Source organism: Haliaeetus albicilla, chromosome 28 (assembly GCF_947461875.1).
Source record: "Haliaeetus albicilla chromosome 28, bHalAlb1.1, whole genome shotgun sequence".
Lineage (NCBI taxonomy): Eukaryota > Metazoa > Chordata > Aves > Accipitriformes > Accipitridae > Haliaeetus > Haliaeetus albicilla.
In genome coordinates, this window is record NC_091510.1 from 7590350 (window position 1) to 7611739 (window position 21390).

General features: G+C 37.6%; 1 protein-coding gene across 3 annotated transcripts in view; it reads left to right on the top strand.

Annotated features, from left to right (window-relative positions):
- The window catches only part of MGAT4C (MGAT4 family member C), a 399743-nt gene that overhangs the window by 362725 nt on the left and 15628 nt on the right, over window positions 1-21390 (top strand). The window lies entirely within an intron of this gene.

The window sequence follows — 21390 nt, forward strand, 5'->3', positions numbered from 1 at the left end:
GTGACCTGAGTCAAAAAGCACAGCCTAGGCAGGACAAGCAAGGGACTGGATCTAGGGATTGTTCAGGTGGTCTCTAAATCTCACATATCACTGTGTTACCATCAAAGGGTGATTCATGGTCAGCCTTGTATAACTGGCATGTGCTAACAGAGTTATAATTGATATACCTCTATTTTTTTCTACGCAAATTCGTTGTTTCCTCTTTGCTATGAGCAAATGCATTATTCCTGCTGTACCTCAGCATAACCATTGAAGTCACTTCAGAGCACAACACAGTGCTTTTGTTCTCGTATTTTCACATATCACTAATGCAAGCAGACTCACCAACAAAACTATTTATACTGTATGATCTCCTCAAGTGTCTTTACCCTAGTAAATGCTCCTGGATGCATTATGGAGATTCATCAGTGATTGTAGGAAAAGAATAATTTCCTTTTTATATTCTCTTTAATGCTGATAAATCAAAAATGTTGATAGGTTAAACTTGAAATAATAGCCACATCCTACAGGAATGTGCAGCAAGGGAAATGGATGTTACTTTATGGAATGACTGTATAAAATGAAGTGTTTAGATAGAGATTAAAAACCCTCCTACAAACAGCATTCATCATATTTTTCTCTTAATGGGAATGCTGTCATACTTCTGTATGCCAATGCTATTTCTGCCGTTCAAAAAAAAAACTCTGTGCAGGGATCAGTCTTTTAGGTAACAGTAAGCAAACTCAATACTTTGCTGTGACATCTCTATCGTAGTTCGCATTTTACCTCCTTTTTGATACAGATAAATTCTATTACTGTGCCCTGCCTGCTTAAATGAAAGATACATCTTTCTTCAAGATTAGGCAGATCAGTGAGGGCCATAAAATATTAATGATGAAAGCTTGGGGAATTAGATGTGTCTGTGACTATAGGTTTATCTTGTTGGCAGAGATTTCTCAAGTCTAACCTATTTCTTTTGTGTGATCTCCATCAGAAATGACATACTGTAGAAAATATTATGCCTGTTCAGATTAAAATATATGTGGTTTTTCAGACCAGATAAAGGGCCTGAATTTTTTATTTAATGATCGAAGTTTATTTAACAGCTTTATAAATTGTGCAGCACAGTTTTGTTGTTCAAAAGCAGAGCTGTTTGCCAGTATGCAGTTTCCTTTTTCTTTCTCTTGCTATCCCACTACTCTGCAGAATGCTGTTCCTCACATGGAGCTAGAAGAATGGATAGAAGAATAGAGAAAGAAAATGATAGCTTCATTTGTAATCTTGTGCCACGACAGGGAGAAGATACTTAACCAGCTAGTTGCCATGGTGGTTACGGTGTGTGCTGCAGGAGAAGCTGTTAACGGACTTCTAGTTTTTGACTAGTCCCTGTTATCTGGGGATTGAAGGGGAATGGGAAGTGATCATGCCCTCTTCCTTTCCAATACTTTTTTTTTATCCCATGTGTTTGGGGCTTGCTTGTGTTAAACTAAATTGTATCAAAACTTCTGTCCCAAAGGCTAGAGGACTAAGTGAACTTTGGTTGAGGGATATTTTCTTTTATGTTCCTTGTTGCACTACCTCATACTTCTTGATTTATGTCTTCGTTTGTTAGCTGCAGTTAACATGGGTTAGTTAAATAGAAGCAACTCTTGAGTTGAAGAGGCAGCCATTGTTTTCAAATCAATGTTAACCTGTGCAGGGTAGATTTTAATGAATTATCCAGATAGCAACATGCATAGGAATGGGTATCCTGACTGCGCAGTGAAGAATAAAAGGAATTACGTAAGAACAGGTCATGCTAAAAGTCCATGAAGTACAATTAGCTGTCTCTATTAGTAGTCTGTGACAATGTGGATTTTTATATCCTTGATAAATTAATTGTCTACTACTAGGAAGATTTTGCATTTTCTCCTCCTACTTCAGTCATGCTGCTTGCCATGCATTTGTTACTTCCATGTTCTTTCATTTACTACTGTGATGGGATTTTATCAACCTGCTTAAAATAAAATTTGGAAAAAATGGTTCTGCTTGTCTAGACCCTTCAAAAATTATGCTGAGTCTCTAAAGACGGGAGTAATCTCACCTAACTTTAGTCTTGCAAAAGTGGAATAAATGGAGAGAGACAGTTTGCCTATTCAGAGTACCTTTCTTAAATAGTTATCTTAGCATGGGTTTAATTACTTTATAATAAGTACCTATGTAAGTAGCTTAGATTACATGACTAATGCTTAGGTGACTAAAACCATAGGATGAATTCTTTCCTAATGGTTGAAAGCATTGCCAGTTCTGTTGACATTACTGTCAGCCAGCTTCAGGGTACTGCCTTCAGGGCTCAAAGTGTGGGAGGTAGTGACACAGGAGTTAATTCTTGGTTTTATGCCTTGGCCAGATCTGATACTACACTAGTAACTCCAGTCTGTCTTTTTGATTACCCTATAAAAAACATTTCCCATCAAAACTCCTGGTTAAATTTACACTTCCACCAACAATGGGGACTTGAATCTCATGATCTTCCAGTGGCAGACGCCCGCAAATTCATTATCCAATATTGTCTCCTTTCTGTCCATTTCTATAGTTCCTTGGAAATCAGGAGTTGACAGTCCTCCAGTCCCTGAGCTATACCCAGGAGGTTCCAAAGTTGATGCAGTTTCTGGGCTCTGCGCACATTTTTCTTTTTGTCAGTAGCTTCCCGTGTGTGCTGATGCTGGTTTGCTGAGAGTATTTCCAAGAGTCAGAAGGAGTGAGGAGTTTCTGGTGGGACGTAAGCAGGACAGTCTGGTGCTCTACCAGAAATCCTATCCTTGTGGAACATTTTTAACATTCTGCTTTCCATTCTTATAAGAACAACAATTTTCTCAAAATTTTGGAAAAGAAATTTAACTTTCAGGGAGACTTGATACTTTGTAAAAGACACTTATGGTGTCAAGATTCCTCTTGAGGTGACCAGAAATCCTATTGCACAGTACAGTTCTGTCCTGTGCCCAGTGTGCTTCACGCATCAGAGCTAAGGTGGCAGTGGTGGATGAGAACGCTAGCCTGTGGTGTCTAATTGGTCTTATCCCTACCAATGTCCCATTTTTTTACCTCATTTTTTGTCTATTCAAAAGAAGAAAAAAAAAAAGGAAAAGGAGCTTTCTTTTCCTCCAGAATAAAATAAAATACCAAGTTATATGTTTCACAAACACCAGAAGAATCAAGCAGTTTGCTATGTCATGTTGGCTTTTTGGATAGTGTTAAATGAAATCACACATCACTCAGACTTTCTAATTACTAGTATGCTGCATGGAGGAAGTCTTTCAGTAATTAACCTTTCAATTAATCAAAGTACATTTTCTGCTTCTCTCCATCTCCAACCTATTTTATGTTTTTCTTTCCTTATTTTTTATCTTCTGCTTTGTGCTCTAGATCTGCCTTTGAAATAATAAGATCAAGTCCCTGATTCACAGCTATCAAAATTTTGAGCTGCACTGTAAGATGACAGACAGAGCAGGGTAAAGCTTATTTTAATTCTAATAATTCTGAATTAAAATATCACTTTTAGATGATAGAAAAATAACACTCATGACCTATTTTTCTTGGGTAAAATCATGTACACTCATAAAGATGTTCAGCTTTTCATTCAGCCTCAAAGGTTATTCATTTTAGAAATGTAGAACTCTTTGTAAAGAGGGACATAATTGTTCCTTCTTTATACAATAGAACTTCATCAAACTGAAAACTGAGCTCACATATCACCTGCAGATTTTCTCATCGTTTGCCACAATGTTCCCATCTTTTAATCTGCATTTCTTAGATAGTAATTTTTGTCATTGTATTCTATAAAAATATGAGCCATTTACAAACAAAGTACAGTACAAGTAAGAGGCTTACAAGCCAATATATGCAAATATGAAAGTATTGATGATTTTATGAAATTTTCTAAGCATGCAGAATAGAGAGTTGGGTAAAAAAACTCAGAAATAATAGTCTATTTTATAAAGTAATAAAAAAGTGGAAATTGTTTGATAAATGTAGTTTCCTGGAGCAAAGAACAGTATAGACAATTTTCTTTGTCTCTTCTATCTACTTAAGCAAATGTAATAATGTATTTCAACTCAACTACATGGCAGAGACTAAATGCTAAACAGCCTAAATGGTCTGCTAGTTGACCTGATGTTTTATCAATATCTCAGCTGAATTAATTAATCATTATCTTCTGTATGTGTGTTCACATATTTTTTTCTTGCACTCATACCTCCACTTAGACAAGACTACAAATAAACTGCTAGAGAGCGTCCCATTGGGAAACAACATTGACCTACTTCTGAGGGTTGCAATATTGAGGGATTTACCAATGTGCAATTTCAATGCACATTTTTTCCATTCAAAGAAATTGCTTAGGCTATTTAGAAATTTTGGCTAAAAAACAGTGGTCAGCTTTAACAGAGAGGTCATCATTAACAAGCTTTATGGGGCACAGTGGGACACCTGCCTCCCAGTTTACTTCTCAGCAAGAGAAAATATGGTTTTAGTTTGATGTCAGTAGGAAGCAGCTGAAATCAGAGTCAACCCTCCAGCTTCTCTTTTGGCAACAAAGTTATTCATTTGGTTGCATTTTTAGAATTACAAAAGAAAAAATTAATTTACTTTCAGCAATGAAAGATTGAAATTGTAGTGCTGAAAAACACAGTAAAGGAAGAGTCAAACATGAAAAAAAAGCCTCATCTTGCACTACTGAAGAAAAGTTTTCCCAAACCTATTGTTCCCAATCCTATTTCCAAATTCTATTTTCTACCTTTAACAGTGTCTTCAGGACTGATAAGAACTGTATGAAGATTACTGTAAATGTTCATGCAAATCCACTTTTTATATATATTTACTTCAGTTAGACTTACACTTTTCCACTTTCTTTTATATGAATATTTTTTTGACTAAATATAACAGATCCAGCACTATGCAAAAGATGAATTTTAGAATTCAAACTGCAGCAAGAAATGTTTAGATACCTATCAACTAGACAAAGAAACATTTTATGACATCTCTGAGAATTTATAACAAACATGATAAAAATGGTAAGTATTCCCAGGGAACAATTTTAATCAAGTCAAAGACTGGAAGTAAAAATAATTACAAATACCTTAAAACAGCTGAATTCATAATTTATTATGTGTCTTCTCCAAAGAAAAACAAAATCTAAAAATAGGCTAAATGTGTTAGATAAATTATTCATTGCAAATTATTTTCATAGCAATAGTTAGGTTCATTTGTTGGTTCTACACCTGCTTAAAATTGGAACTGTCCTGTCATGAATCAGCTGCTTCCTTCCAGATTAGTTTACACCTTTCTTTTCAATATTTATATTCAGCAGGTTAAAATGTTAAAATACAAGCTGATACTAAGCAAAAACATAGGTGTCCAGTATTTTAATTTCACAGACTGCTGTTTTGGCTTTATTTAGCAGAGAAGTGTGAATTAAACTAGTGTTATATCCAAATATAGCTGAATAGCTTGTTGGTGTCCTAATTAAAACATCTTGTCAGCAAATAGTTCAGGAATAAGAATTTTAATCATACTGCTTTTGGTGGAATATCTCAGAGTGAATGGCATTTTGTTCCTAAAGTTTTTAAAAATAGCAATAATAGCTAACATAGTTTTGGTATAATGAGCTATCTGGAAAAGTATTATCATAGAATTATAGAATCATAGAATGCTTTGAGTTGGAAGGGACCTTAAAGATCATCTAGTTCCAACCCCCCCTGCCACATGGCATACAGCTATAAGTCTGACTGCTTTTCTGCATCAGGAAAAGATCTTTTACAAATTAACATTATGATTGTATTTAAATGTAATGAGAATATCACTGCTAACAGACCAGCAAAGGGGCTGTAGTGCTGCCTTTTCAAAAGAAGCTTTCAAGTAAAATGTAATTACTGATGTAATGCACTGATCTCCAAACATTAGCTATGAAATCATAAGAACCAAAGGAACCGATGTAAAAAGATTAAGCTTTATGTCAATAGAGGCAATAACTTTATCTATTAATTTAATTATGCCATACAATGAGCAAATAAATAATAATGCAATAAAGATGATGGCAAATTTATGTGCAACAACTATATAAAATGCATTCAAATAAGATTATACTGGTACACAATAAATATAAAAAAAAAGAATGGACAGGAAAAGTAAAAAGTAAAGAACATTAAAAAAAACACTAATGAGGAATTAATGTTGTAAGAAATTTACTTAGGTGAACTGATTAAGCGTCAAAAAAATCTTGGACATCTGCAGGTGGGAACATCTGCCTGAGCAGACATTCAGGGTCAGAGGAATGTAATCTCTATGATAAAACCTCTTTAGTATCATAATAATATGAAGTATATTGCCTTACACAATGTAATAAGATATTATATTGTATGGTTTGGTCTTAATTAAAAAAAGCTTAAAAAAATACATTTAAGGGAGACTTGGCAATCAAGTTGTTTCTTTTTAAGGTTTGCTTGTAGAATGTTAAATTGACACAGGTTGCGTGTTAGTATCATTCATTACTAAACTACTATTCAACTTTTTATTTTATTCTATTCTATTTCTAATAGTTAACATATCCTGTTTCAGAACTCCCTAACTGAAATTAAATGGCAGGTTTACAGTCATGCAGAATCAGGTTTACCTGTTTGTTCATACTTTGCAAGTTAACAAAGACTGTTCAAACGCTGGGTGTGAACAAGGATGAGGGAGGTTTTCCGGTTGTCCTTCCTAGCTGCCCACATAGGGTAAATGTCCTTTTGGAAGGAGGAGAAGTTTGATCTTTTTCTGAGAGCAGTTGAGCATATGCATATGGGAGAAGAGCCTACAAGAAAGCCGAGGTTGTGGAGGGAGAGGCAGAGACAGAAAGCAGGGACGCCCCAGCACTGATGGGGAGCAGACACATAGACTGGTCTTGGAGATGATTAGGGAGATTTTTTCCTAGGGAAGCAAAGTGATTGTGCAAATTCTGTTTCAAGCAGGAAGCTACTAAATGTTGCTAATCTGAGAGATTTCACGGACACAGAGGGTCTGGGAGTGCTTGTTACCAAGAAGTCTTTTGTTTCTATTCTGTCTTGGTTTGAGCTTTTTTCCTAAAAATGTAACTGGTTTCAATTTCTGCTCTAATAAATCTAGCTGTAGGTGTCAGAAACACCTTGGATGCTCTGGTATGAGCTGGTCTTACAGTTTCAGCCCAGCAGGTTCTGAAGGAGGTGGGCGCGAGCCTAGATGGCTGCGCTGCTCCCATTGTGAACACTGGCTGAAGGCAGCCATGAGGGGGGCTTTTGTAAATTAGCATAAGGCATATCACTACACTAATTCTTTCAAAATACCTTCAAAACATGAGCTTGGGAACTTAAATTTGTCATTTTATTAATCACAAAAGTCATGGTCTTAATGGTGATATTGAATTTATGATATATTACCTACCTCTTGCTAGTTTATACATTCTACATATAGTAATTACTTGTCCATCCATCCTAGAGGACATAACTAAATACTAGCCCTGCCTTGCTATTAGTCTTATTACAGGTACTGGCTCTCAAACTAGTTGATTAGTATGAATTAAATACAGTCCCCTAGTTAAAGTTTACTATTTGTTTCAGTCTCAGAATCACTTTCATGTCCAGTAGCTTGGCTTTTTGATTGTGAGCACATTCAACAAAAGACATTTTTATAGTTTCCTTACATTTGCTTAGACCTTCATATTTGCAACAACTTTGCTGCTAGTTCCTTCTCCTTCATTGTACTCCAGTTCTTAAAATCTCATTTTGCAGGCTAAGCTTTATGTTAGTTAACCACTAGTTTCCAGGAATGGTGTTATTAGATAGAAGGTAATTTTTTAAAGAAATGTTGACTATTTGCTGTATTTAATGGATATGGAAGATATTCTTCCATACAGATTTTGTGGATAGAAAAAAATGAAATATATTTCTAATATCTAGTCCTTTTAAGTACTATATGATCCCTCTAATCTTATACAGCTCTGTATGGTCCATGATCCCTCCACGGTTATATACAACTCTATAGTCCTATATATGACCATCCTGAGTAGAATATGTTTAATTTATTACACATCATTGTACGTGCATACAAGTATGCATTACATTCATCATGTAAGCATTGTCTTTGAATCATTTTTCCTCTGGTTTGCATAGCACTACTGCTGAAAGTTCCTTTAAATAGTCACAGCTACACAATCTGGGTTTATATGGTTTTTTCCTATGTGAAAACTGCAGATTCTAAGCAGTAGTTTCCTTCCTGACATACTAGCTAAAACGTGCTGAGATATATTTATATCCATAACCAATGACACATTCATTTTATTGCTTAACTAGGCAATAAAAATGCACAACAGCATTTAAAGGATAACTTATCATGCTGAATTCAATCATATTTTAGAAATGAGTCTCACTATTGTGCCTGTTGATACATGTTCTGTACTTGGACTCTCTCCCACCATGAAAAAAATTGAGAATGTGGAAACAGGCATTGGATCAAAACAAAATAGAAGGATCTAACTATTCAAATAATTTACATTTTTACACTTCTTTGTAAGTCATTGCAGACTGTAAGCCAATATAGAAACACGAAGTACATTTTCATGTAGTTTAACAGAAACAACAAATGATAAAAGAGCACTGTGTACTACTGAGGTACAGAACCTGAAATATTCAAGGGGAAAAAAAAAAACCACCAAAATGCAGATAATGTATGACCTGTAATTTATTTCTAATCATCTTTGTTTCTGTAGATATGCTAATGAAAAATAACTAGGCTGTTTACTGCACACAAACTTGCTGGAATATACTGCCTTTAGGCAACAAACTGTCTAATTTTTCAAGTAGCCCTTTGAAATAATGTATTAACATAGTTAAAGGGTATCCCAGAAAGATGTCATTTCACCTATTGATATTACAAGGATATATCATATTGGTCATGGTCATATCAGAGGTAAAAAGGACATTGAAAGCCTAGGCTGATGTCTAACTGCAATCCAGATGTATTAGAAAGCGACACAGAAAACGGTGATTTTATGTGATGATCTCAATGGTCATTAAAGCTCAAACATTCAATGATATAAAAATAGTGGAAGCTATTCTCTCTCTCTGCCTAAACCAAAATTTAAAAAAAGGTACACACATGCTGAGCAAGAATTAGATACTATATCATTCTGAGAGCTGATGGCACCTAAAACTATAGCTGCATCCTGGCTTTTTGTTTCATGCTCTGGAAGTCACCAAGAAGAACAGGAAGCAATTGCAGCATTTTCCTTGTCATCTCACAGCTCTTCTTGAAGCATCCATCTCCAAAATTCCATGGTAAAAAATTAAAAATACTCTAACCACAAACACACAAAAATTTTGCCAGCAAAGATTTCTAAGAAGGTTCTTGGACTTAATATACGCCCCTTTCACTATCATATCTATTTCCATCAAAGTCACAGCTAACAAAGACAGAATTTTGTGGGTTTTCCCCCCCTTGCTTATTCTCTACATTAAGGATTTATATAAAACAAACAACTCTAAACTGAGAATGGAAGAAGCCCAATATCTGCCTGATTTTCCAGTTGCAAGCAATTCAACCATTTTCCTCTAATTTACTACAGTTATATGCCTGAGCCACATACGTCTAATATACAAATCAGTGAGTCACAGTGTGCTTGCTTGGCTGCATTTGCAGATACGGTCAGTCCCGCTTCCCTCATCCACACATACAAGAGCCAGTCATAAAATTTGGTTGGTTGCTAAATATTTACAGTTCAAAAATAGTGATCATAAACAATACTGTGAATACTTTATTTTCCAAGAAGATTGTGTCTGTGTTTGGTGAAGATGTGTCCATGGCCTCTAGAGCTCCAATTAAAAAGTGTATTCTCACACAGCTTGCTTCTCAGTAAGTTTTCAGGCATGCATGAGTCGTGCTTCCTCTGAAACTCTGCAGGCACGATGGTTCAGACCACCACCTCTTACCGTGCTGTGTCCTCCCTGACACAAGCACGGCTTTTGGAAGCCTGATACGTGCGTTTCCTCCTGCAATTATTGAGTGGCTGTTTAGTTTGTGCACTGGAATATTGGACACATTTCTGCTTAGCCTGGTTTTGTTCACACACCCTCTAGGATTTTAGGGTTTTTTTGCTGTTTGGGGGATTTTTGTGGGGGTTTTGTGGTTGAGGGGTTTTTTTTTCCACACTGTTTTTTGCCACAGTTAGATTTTCAGACAGGCTTTTGATATTAGAAAAGTTTTCAGAACATATTAGGAAATACAATTGACTGTACTGTCTGCTGACAGGCTATTGGGTGGTATTAGTGGCAGCAGACTGGTGTTTATTCCAACTATCTTTAACTATCTAAAAGTTAGGGATCTAGGTTAAACTAGTTACGTATGTTATTTCTATAGTCAGTAAATAAAGAGGAAGACACTTTGAAGGAGCATTCATTCACCTTTTAAAACTGCTATCAAGGCACCTTTGGGAACTGTTAGTACACATTGACTGTACAGGGAGCCTACATCAGCTAGTTTAGATAAGACAACTAAAATCAAGTGACATAAACCTAAAAAGATGTTATTCCATACATAGAGAAGATAATATGTCCTGGAAGAGAGAGTGGCGAGTTTAAACTGACATAACGTGCCAAAGGGCTAAGATTCAGTCTCAGTCTAAATGCAGGGTGTGATCTGAACTGTGCCATCTGATAAAGAAGCAAGTTACATTGGCCAGTAGTAATAGAAGGGTTAAAACCTTCTTAATACCACATTTTTACCTGCCTGAACACCACTGCACCTCTACAGGGAAAAGAGAGATGAACTGGCTACATTGCTTTAATCTTTTCTTTTCCTAGTGACAGATATACAGAGGATGATACAGAATTACTGTCACAGAGTCATTTTACAGTTGGTTTCCAAAAGAATTAGGTTTCATCAGAACACAGCTCACATTTCTGTTGCAGAAAGAGTGCGGAGGTCCCTGGCACATTCATTGGACCTTTGCTGATTTAGGAGCTGAAGACACTCATCAGGAGAATTTGTCAGCAATTTGAAATCCTAGCAGCTAACAATAAAAGCTTTTGTGTTTTACTGATGAGAATGATAAGTTCAGCACCTAGAATTACATTAGGAGAACCTTTGGAAAAAAATCTTCTGAATTTGTACTAATTTTTACATGTATCTTTGGTCCTAGAATAACATAAGGAAAAGAGCATTGATTTTCAATGTTTTGCTGGGCTGGTATTCTTAGGACCATAAAGAAGTGTTGGTGAATCAGTAACATTTATGTAAATATAGCTCATGATTTTTTAGCTCAATACTTGAATTATTTAAAAAAAAAAAAAAAAAGAAAACCAACCCATTTGAAATTCTCCACAACCTTATTATTATTCTCTGCCACTTCCAACTACTATACAGTAGTTTCTATAAAATGCCTTACTGATATAGCAAAAAAAATCTGTCTTACATTCTACACACTAAATGGATGTTAACTGTTATGATACTGTGGTCCTGAATGAGATATACAGAAGTCAACTGAAGACTCATTGGTCTTCAAACAAGTCCCAGAATCCACAGCTTAAAAAATCATAGAATAGAAACAATGGAAAAATTCCTGTTCTGGAAAATACTTTTTAGATAAAATGACAGCTTGTCATCTGCTTCTGGAAACCTTTTGGATCACATCCTCAACAGTTTTCTTATTGCTGACTACCAGGTTTTGTAAGATAATTAAAATGTAAGATTAAAACTTAAATTAAAAACTGAAACAAATTCTTTCCACTGTACAGGTGGAGGGTTCTTTCATCCTAACACACTTTTTAAAAAAATCATAATGTCCTGTGCCACTTTTTTTGACAATCTGGAGGTCAGAAAATGACATCCATCCATCTTGACATATTCACAGCCAGGTAACTAGTACAGTATCTAAAATTTATCAATTTTAGTGTAATAACATTCATTTTCTGCAAATGCTCTATTCGCTCACATCAGAAACTTTCATTAGAAAAAGATTACCATGAAAACATTCTTCAGCTGTCTCCCCAGTCTGGCTCATTAGGCAAAGCATTGCCAGCAAACCAAGGGTGGTGATCCTTCTCTACTCAGCACTGGTGAGGCCACACCTGGAGTGCTGTGTCCAGTTCTGGGCTCCCCAGTAAAGGAGAGACGTGGACATATTGGAGAGAATCCAACAAAGGGCCACAAGGATGATTAAGGGAGTGGAGAATCTCCTGTGTGAGGAAAGACTGAGAGAGATGGGACTGTCCAGCCTTGAGAAGAGAAGGCTCAAGGGGAATCTTATCAGTGTATACGACTACCTGAAGGGAGGGTGCAAAGAAGACAGAGCCAGGCTCCTTCAGGACTAGAGGCAATGGGCACAAACTGAAACGCAGGAGGTTCCCTCTGAACATCAGGAAACACTTTTTTACTGTGAGGGTGACGGAGCACTGGCACAGGCTGCCCAGAGTGGTCGTGGATCTCTCTCCTTGGAAATATTCAAAAGCTGCCTGGACACGTGTATTGGGTTTACATGGCAAAGTTTGGGTAGCGGGGGGGGCTGCAGGGGTGGCTTCTGTGTGAAGACACCAGGAGCTGCCCCCAAGTCCGACAGAGCCAGTTCCAGCCAGCTCCAAGACAGACCCACCACTGGTGGAAACTAAGACAATCAGCAATGTTGGTTGTGCCTTTGTGATAACATTTTTCAGAAGGGGTAAAAAATGCTCCGCAACAGCAGCTGAGAAAGGAATGGGAATATGTGAGAGAAACAGCTCTGCAGACACCGAGGTCAGTGAAGGAGGGGGAGGAGGTGCTCCAGGCATCTCCTGGAGATTCCCCTGCAGCTCGTGGGGAAGCCCATGGTGACACTGGTTGTCACCCTACAGTCCATGAAGGTCCACAGTGGAGCAGATATCTACCTTGCAGCTCATGAAGGACGGCATGCTGGAGCAGGTGGCTGTGCCTTGAAGGAAGCGGTGACCTCATGGACAGCCCATGCTGGAGGAGGTTCCTGGCAGGAACTGGGGCCTGTGAAAAGGAGCCCACGTTGTTTTATAATCATTTCTTTTAGAAGATGAAAATTCCTAGGAAGTGGAACAGAAAATACTTTTGATTAAACAATAATATCTTGAAATGAAGCTCTTATGTATGTGAAGAAACATTCCTTTTTTCTTTTTCATTTTCAAATCCTTATGAGGTTAAATTATGCAAAAGTCCATTGTGTGATATTTTTTCTGTTCTTCTAACATGTGAAGCATGGAATTCATACCACCTGTCATACTATAACTCTTCCTATTAGCTTCTGTTTAACTATGATCTGCTCATATTAGACTCCAATTGGAAAAAAAAAAAAAGGAAAGAACCTTTAAGTACTTGATTTTAAGATCATTGAAATTAATTGGACTGCTTATTTCATCTTCTAAACCAAAATAAACTCTAATATAAGCATTTACACCTTACCCCATGATATTATCTTTTTTTTTTTTAATAAAATTGATAGGGTTTCTTTCTTTTTTTTTTATTTTGGATTGGAATTTTTTGGTGTGAATAAAAATTCTCTAAATTCCTTTGATCTCTTTGGAATTCCATGGAATCCATATAGCATGTTCAAATCCAGAGAATATTTGGTCCCTTTCATATTTTCACTCACTGCTGTGTATACTGTCCAGAAAAAATGAAATAGGCTGATTTAATTCCTTCAATGATATTCCATGAAGGTAAATACTCAACTGAACCTCAGAGGTCCAGTAAAACCATAAAGCTATCCCACAATTTTTTGACATGGTGGATAACACAATTAATTTGTTCTTTCCTGGGGTTTCATGCATCTCAGGAGTACTACAGATGCCAAGTTCCTCCTTTGATGTACATGGTTAGCAGTAAGGAACTCAGATCTGCTAGAAAATGAGTTTACAAGGACCTCAATTTTCTTTGCAGTTTGTTGTGGGTTTTTTACTTTATTGGGTAGACTCCAATCCATTAAAAAAAAAAAAAAAAAAAAAAAGCTCAAACCTATCAGTGGCCTAAACTGGTGCTTCTGTAAGATAATGCTTCATTCAATCTCTTTACTGTCATAGAGATTCACTCAAGAAATCAATAAACAAAACCATTTTCCTGCAGTTATATTCTATATTTGGTGCTTGATTTCTGCATATATACTACTTTGATGTAGATACAACTTTGAAAAGATACAACAGTGCTAACAAAGGAGGTGAAAAAGTATGTCTAAGTAGTTAATGGGTTTGTGCATTTGCTTAGATCCAAATTGCTAAGCAGGTGTGCAAGTAAGGAAAATTAGCATTTCTGAATTCATTTTATTCATATTCAGTAACATTTTTTCTTTAGCTTGGCTTAGAATTTTATAGCTCCAGAGAGCTAAGAAATAATGGTAATTCCTCCTTTTTCTACATATCTTGCAAATACTTTTTTGCATGTATTTACCATACTGGTTTTTAAGTTTGGAGTTCTCGAGCAATTGGAAGCCTATGGCACGTTCTTTTTTCATCTGTCTGGTGAAATCTTTACTGGTCCCATAGATGTGGTTGCCAAATATTGAAGTAGATAATATTCATGTCACCTCATCTGAGCTATGTAAAAACTGAAGTTCTTGCTCTTGGTCTTGGTCTTGTGCTCTCTCTCTCTCATTAGTGGGAATAACTGAATTAATCTTGCTTGTTTTAAATGCTTAGAAAACGTATGTTGCCCTCTGGAGGTTTCAATAACTACCTGTTGACTACAGAAAAAGTTCAGAGTCTAGTCTAAATAGGAATCTAACAGTGAGAAGGATAGAATGAAATGAGACAATTCTCATGTTTGAAGGCCTGTAAGATCTTAATAAACTTTATAGAAACTGTTTTGACCAGCTAACATGCACATACACCTTGAGTGTTTATATTGTGTTTCCAACAGAGTTTAATTATTTAGATTTAGGTCAAGAAGGTGATACCAGATTGCTGTATCTGTACCTCTAATAAATGTATAACTAGTCCTCAAAATGCCATGTATCTTTGATCAGGTCTGAGAAAATCGGAGATCACACTAATGCCCTGTTTAAACTTTGTTTCTTTTGAGTTAGCTGACATCCAGCATTAACAACAGTATGAACTGTCCAAAGTTTATTCCAGAAGCTAGCAAGAATGAGCCCAAAACTTCCCTAACTCCAGGTAAGGATGTGTAAAACTTAAACCAGCATTTCATCTGCAGTGGGAATGAACCACCCCACCCAAAGAAACCCACAGAACTTTGAGCCAAAACACATCACCCTACAGTGGATAACACAGGCACACATACTGCTGGGGTACCCAGTGCCTTACCCCACTGTAACACCTTGAAGCTTCTTCCGGAAAAAGAAGCTGAGATTCAAGACTGTGGTCAAAAATGTCAACTTTCCAAGCTCTTTGGTGAATACCAAAGCCTACACAAAAGGTACCTGTCCTGGTTTCAGCTGGGATAGAGTTAATTGTCTTCCTAGTAGCTGGTACAGTGCTGTGTTTTGAGTTCAGTATGTGAAGAATGTTGATAACACTGATGTTTTCAGTTGTTGCTCAGTAGTGTTTAGTCTAGAGTCAAGGATTTTTCAGCTTCTGATGCCCAGCCAGCGAGAAAGCTGGAGGGGCACAAGAAGTTGGCACAGGACACAACCAGGGCAGCTGACCCAAACTGGCCAACGGGGTATTCCATACCATGTGACGTCATGTCCAGTATATAAACTGGGGGGACTGTGGGTGGGGGATTGCCGCTCGGGGACTAGCTGGGTGTCGATCGGCGGGTGGTGAGCAATTGCACTGTGCATCATTTGTACATTCCAATCCTTTTATTATTGCTGTTGTCATTTTATTAGTGTTATCATTATCATTATTAGTTTCTTCTTTTCTGTTCTATTAAACTGTTCTTATCGCAACCCACAAGTTTTACTTCTTTTCCTGACTTTCTCCCCCATCCCACTGGGGGGGATGGGGGGAGTGAGTGAGGGGCCGCATGGTGCTTAGTTGCTGGCTGGGGTTAAACCATGACAGTACCATATTACTTTGAGGAGTTAAGAGAATTAGAGTGAATGATGTGTACAACAGGTGTCCTAACTTTAGGCTGAAGAGTCTATATGTATCTTTGACTCACCCACAGTACCTGGCAGGATCAGAATCTCAGTTCAGTTACTGCACTGAAATGAAACAGCTCTCTGCCTTGCTGTCCTGCCATACAGAGAATTTATTCCACCTAAAATGAGATGCTTCATTTGAATGCATTGAATGAACTGAGCTTCTGATCTTGCCAGGTACTGTGGGTGAGTCAAAGATACAGACAGACCGTAGATTACTTCCCCATTAACACAACTTCAGGGCATGAGTCCACTGTGGCTGTTAAGCCCTTTAATGGGTATCTCTCTCAACTTTCAAATATCCTGCAGTAAAGCTATTAGGATCCTACTGTGGGGCATGCAGGTAATAGTCTGTCCTCTGTGTCTTGTACTGTGATGAATCTATTGAGCGGAAACTCTAGCAGCAGCAAAACTGTGTTCTGGATAAAGCCGGGGGAAGCAGCAGAGACTGATATCTGGAGTCAGAGCTGGCTTGTGAGATGCATAAAGGGAACTGTCTTGGGATAGACAGCCAAACTCAAGTTTTTTAACGGAGGGTAACTTGCAGCAGCCTACTGCAGGCAAGATGTGCCAGCCACAGTGTCATAGGTGGGGACAATCTAGGATCTGACCTTGTGTTGTTATCAGAATTAGGATAGTTTTGTGCTCAGGAAAGGTGTAGGTCCATGCTGTAGGTCCACACTTCAGAGCTAGAGGCAGCGGCTTATTGTTTATGTGCTGCATCTAAAAAGGCAGCAAGAGACAAATTACTAAGGGAAAATGTGAATGGAATTCCTCCCTTCTGGTATCTGTATCTGAGTCAGCTGTCTCAGGCTGGTTTTGTAGCCAGTGAAGAGAAATATGCATTTTTAGAGCACAATTCATCTGACGTATTTTAGATAGCGACTTTTCAGTGAGATGAATCAGTGTACAAATACTTATTTTTCTGCATTGGCTATAAATGGAGCCTAAGTGTGAGTAGCTCAGACATTCACATCATAGGTGTCTGTGTTTGGTCAGGTGAATGTCATTCTAAGAAGACAATGAAAAACAACTCCAATGAGTTCTCAAACAATGGGGCACACATCTAACAGACATATATCCCAAAATTCAGTAATGGAGGAGTGGACTGAAAGTGTCATCTCAGGAATTAGGACTTCATGCATCAGTCAACCAAGTTACTATGTTCTCCTCTGTTGTAGTCATTCCTGGGAGCTTTGTTTGAAAAGATTCTGTCTCTGTTGTTATTAAGGGTCACTAAATCCATTTACATCATAATTCATTAGAAAACCATAGGGTGCTGGAGATTTTGGGAGCATTTACAGTAGTGTTTCATGTCATTGCTGAGTTAGACCGTTAGTTTCCCTGAGCTCTCTATAATATCACTGAGAGCGAGAAGCCTGTACAAAAGGTGATTTAGAATCACACTGCAAGGTAGGTGCTCTAAAGGAATCAGTCTGAGCAAAGCGGTATGCATGCCATCACATAAGACACACCATAAAACTCATTTCTGGATTTCAGAAGCTATTTAAAAATAAGAGAGCTAGTCTACCTACAACGGAGCAAAGCTAGGAATTGATATAAAATGTAGAATAAAAAATCAAATTCTTTTTAAACCTGCCATAGAGCTTTTATATCTATTATTTGCATTTTTATTTTATTTAAGATATTGTGGATATTTTGGTTTCTTTTCTCAGTAAAAAAGCTTCACTTCACTCCCAGTACATAGGACCAACTAAAAGTTTAAATTAAGAATCAGTCTTGTTTGAACTTTACTTGCAAAGAAATGTAAATGTTTTAGTGAGGAGCTCTTTTACGGTGCTTCTTTTTCCCCTCTAAAATTCCTTTCTTCTTCCCAAACTATACTGTAGTTACTGGTATTGTAAAAATGAGAAAAACAGATGATGAAAGTGCACATTCAGACTTATCAAACTTATTCTTGACCATATTGAGGAAAGTTTCTTCCTGTCCATGTATTGTGTTCAACTGAAATAACTGTTTTGCTTATTAACCATATCTTTATGATATTGATATGATTTAAGACGCAAAAAGTTAAAGCCTTCTGTCACTAATCTGAAGCAATATTTTAAAGTTTATTCAGAGGAAAAGTGGGTTGGAAGTTTACTTTAAAACACTCAAGAGAAAATAATCAAAGATGTTTCTTAAGATTTATTCACTCTCTGCTACCAAGCTTTGTTTATTTAACTATTTCTTGGGAAAAATAGAAAACTCAAAAAGCATTTTTTGCCATCAGAAACCTTGATAGCAAATAGTATTTTATTGCCATGGCTTAAGTTTATTTATAATAAGTGACATACAGAATATTGGAAAAGGTCATTTAAGCCTTTATTGATCATCATGTCTGTCATATGTTAAGGATAAGAAAGTCTGTTTACCATACCTGACAGGTTGGCCATATCATCCAGCCCTTTTGTTGATTTTTTTGTTTAGGGTTTCTTTTTTTTAAAAAAAGGAGGGGGGGGGGGGGTCAGGAGGGAAGAGTCTTGCTTAGGTTTACAAAATTATCTCTGACACAACCTAACAGATACCACCAAACACAATGTTAGTAAACAGATAAATTGAAGCTGGAAGCAAAATGGGATAAGCATCTCCTAAAAAAAATTGGAAACTAATCTTCTACAAGACAGAGGTAGTAATCCCTTCTTCTTCCCTACTATCCCTCTGAATTATGGTGCATCAGTTTAATGAAATAAGGCTGCAGCTGCTCACTGGTTAGCAGAGATTTCCACGGAGAGATGCATGCAGAAGTATGCAGGCTTTGGGGAGATGTTCCCTACCCAGATGGAGCTAGTTTTACTTGCCAGGTCACAGAGATACAGGGTAGCATGGCCCTGCTCACTGAAAGCAGCTTTAGATAAGTCCACGCACTCACGGATATCCCATGCTACTCACCTTCACGGATCTGAAATGCCTGTTAGCTCGACAGGTAGCTATTCATCTGAGACCTCTTTTCATTCTGCCTGCCTAGAGCCACTTTTCTGAAGTCTACACAAAATCTGATGACTAAGGCTGAAATCATCAGCATGGCAATTGAAAGCTGCTGGTGTACCTGGTCTGCTTCCTTTCTATGAAGCATTTATTTGCAAGGTCTCTAACCTAGCATTAACTCAGAAGGCAGAAGCAGTGATGATACTCCCAACAGCAGCTATTAACCCCTCCCACTACAGATCCTGCTCAGGTTGCATGACCTAATTGCATTACAGTGCAAGATAATGTTGCAGATTTTATGGTACCTCTAAAACCAGCTCCATTAGTTATACAGTCAACACCAATTAATGTAATAAATCAAGGCTAGACTAGCCCAGAAATAGCAAAGTCCACTGAACAGCAAAAATAATTGTAATACTTTCTTGTTAAAAGCCAAATAAATGCAATCCAGGCTACCAGTTTGTTAATCCATTAATTATTAATCCATTAATTAAGATTAGTTGGGTTTCTGCTAGGAAATCTGGCTGCAGAATCAGAGCTGAAGATGACAAATTTTGGATGTATCTTGTCCACACTGGATTGCTTCTACTGAAAAGTTGTTATCATAGCAGTATGTGTTGTGTGTGACAATATATGAAGTTCAGCACACAAAACTTTTTAAAAAAACAAGCAACAAATGTAGCATTTTATTAAGAATTGTTTTCCTTTTATAGATGCTTATTCATCAAAATTTACTGAAGTTTGTTGTTTTTCTCTAAAAAGAATAAGCCAGTTGTTGGTCCCACACATCCATACATAGTTTTCTAAGCCTTCTCTATAGAATTAGTTATTTTATTGATCAGGAAGCTGCTGTCTGGGTGCTCAGTGGAAAGTCTTAATGAAACACTTATCTTAGAAAAAGACTAGTAATACGGTCAGTGAAAACCAATTTTCTCGCATTTAATCTCCTAATCTATTTTACATTATTTCCCAGGGGTACCATGAACTTCACAGACACATGGCTTTGTGCAAATAATCAATTATATGACAGAATCTCATGAGTTTGAGAGTTGCTCTATAACAGTTAGCCACTTTTATAAATGGACTTTTTCCTCTTTTGAAATAGTTAAACTTAGTCTAACTAGATGGTAAAGGACCCAGTAATGCCATTTGTAAAAAAAAAAAAAAAGAAAAAATTTATTTGGAAGTCACCCAATAAAAATTCATTGCTTTTTGATCTTGGCAGGCTATCCCAAATGCACATTATTCTGTAAGCTCTGTGAAACAATATGTAAGGATGACATGCTAAAACATCTTTCAATACCTGACATAGGTCCATTATATACTACACAAAGAGTATCTCCCCAGAAATGCATACTAATCACAAAAAATGTTACCTGTTCCTCATCATATCAAACCTCTCAGGGTTGTGCACCTCTGGTAATGCCACCTTCTGACAAGCCATGAACACTGTGAAGCAAGACGATGATGGAGGAGGATCACAACTCAGTGGCTAGCATCACCTTTTGGGTTAAGGTTACATCAAATGATTGGCCCACTTTAGTCCTACACATATGCAACCACCTAGAGGCTCTTGGGTTTTTAATCCACATCAGGTTTACAATTGACTAAATGATTGCAGACGACACAAAACTGGGAGGAGTGGCTGATACGCCACCGGGTCGTGCTCCAATCCAAAGGGACCTCAACGGGCTGGAGAAATGGGCTGACCGGAACCTCATGAACATCAACAAGGGGAAGTTCAAAGTCCTGCACCAATAACAACCCCATACACCAGTATATTCTGGGGGCCACCCAACTGGAAAGCAGCTTAGCAGAAAAGGACCTGGCGGTCGTGGTGGACATGCAGTTGAAGAAGAGCCAGTGATGTGCCCTTGCAGCAAAGGCAGCTGTGGGAAAATAACGGAAGATTGGCGAGGAGGATTGTAACACGCTCAAGTGACTTGCAGCTGGCGTGTTGAAAAACACATACATCATACTAATTATTGTTTAGCCTTGTGTGTTTGACAAGCAGAACATCTGTGTTTAGATAACATAGGCCTGTGATAGACTCAGAGGCACCCTATTGAACATGCTTGAGATTCCTGCCCTGCTGTGGGAAAGAGCAAAGCACGGTGGTAAACTATGCCTGTGCAAATCCCTGATACAGAGGTGAAAACACCAGGTTCAGTGATCCTCTAGCATGGTCCTTGGTGGTGCCTGCGTTCCAGCTTGTGTGCCTCTGCCCAGTTGCTGCTTCAGGGATCCCCCGGTTGGCAAGGTAGCAAAAATAAATTTACACTTTGCATTTCATCCATGGTTTTGTGGTTGTTCCTGCACCCTGCCTGTGCTGGCTCACACAAAGGTGAATGGTATCCTGGGCTGTGTTAGAGAATGTATTGCCAGCAGGTCAAGGGTGGTGA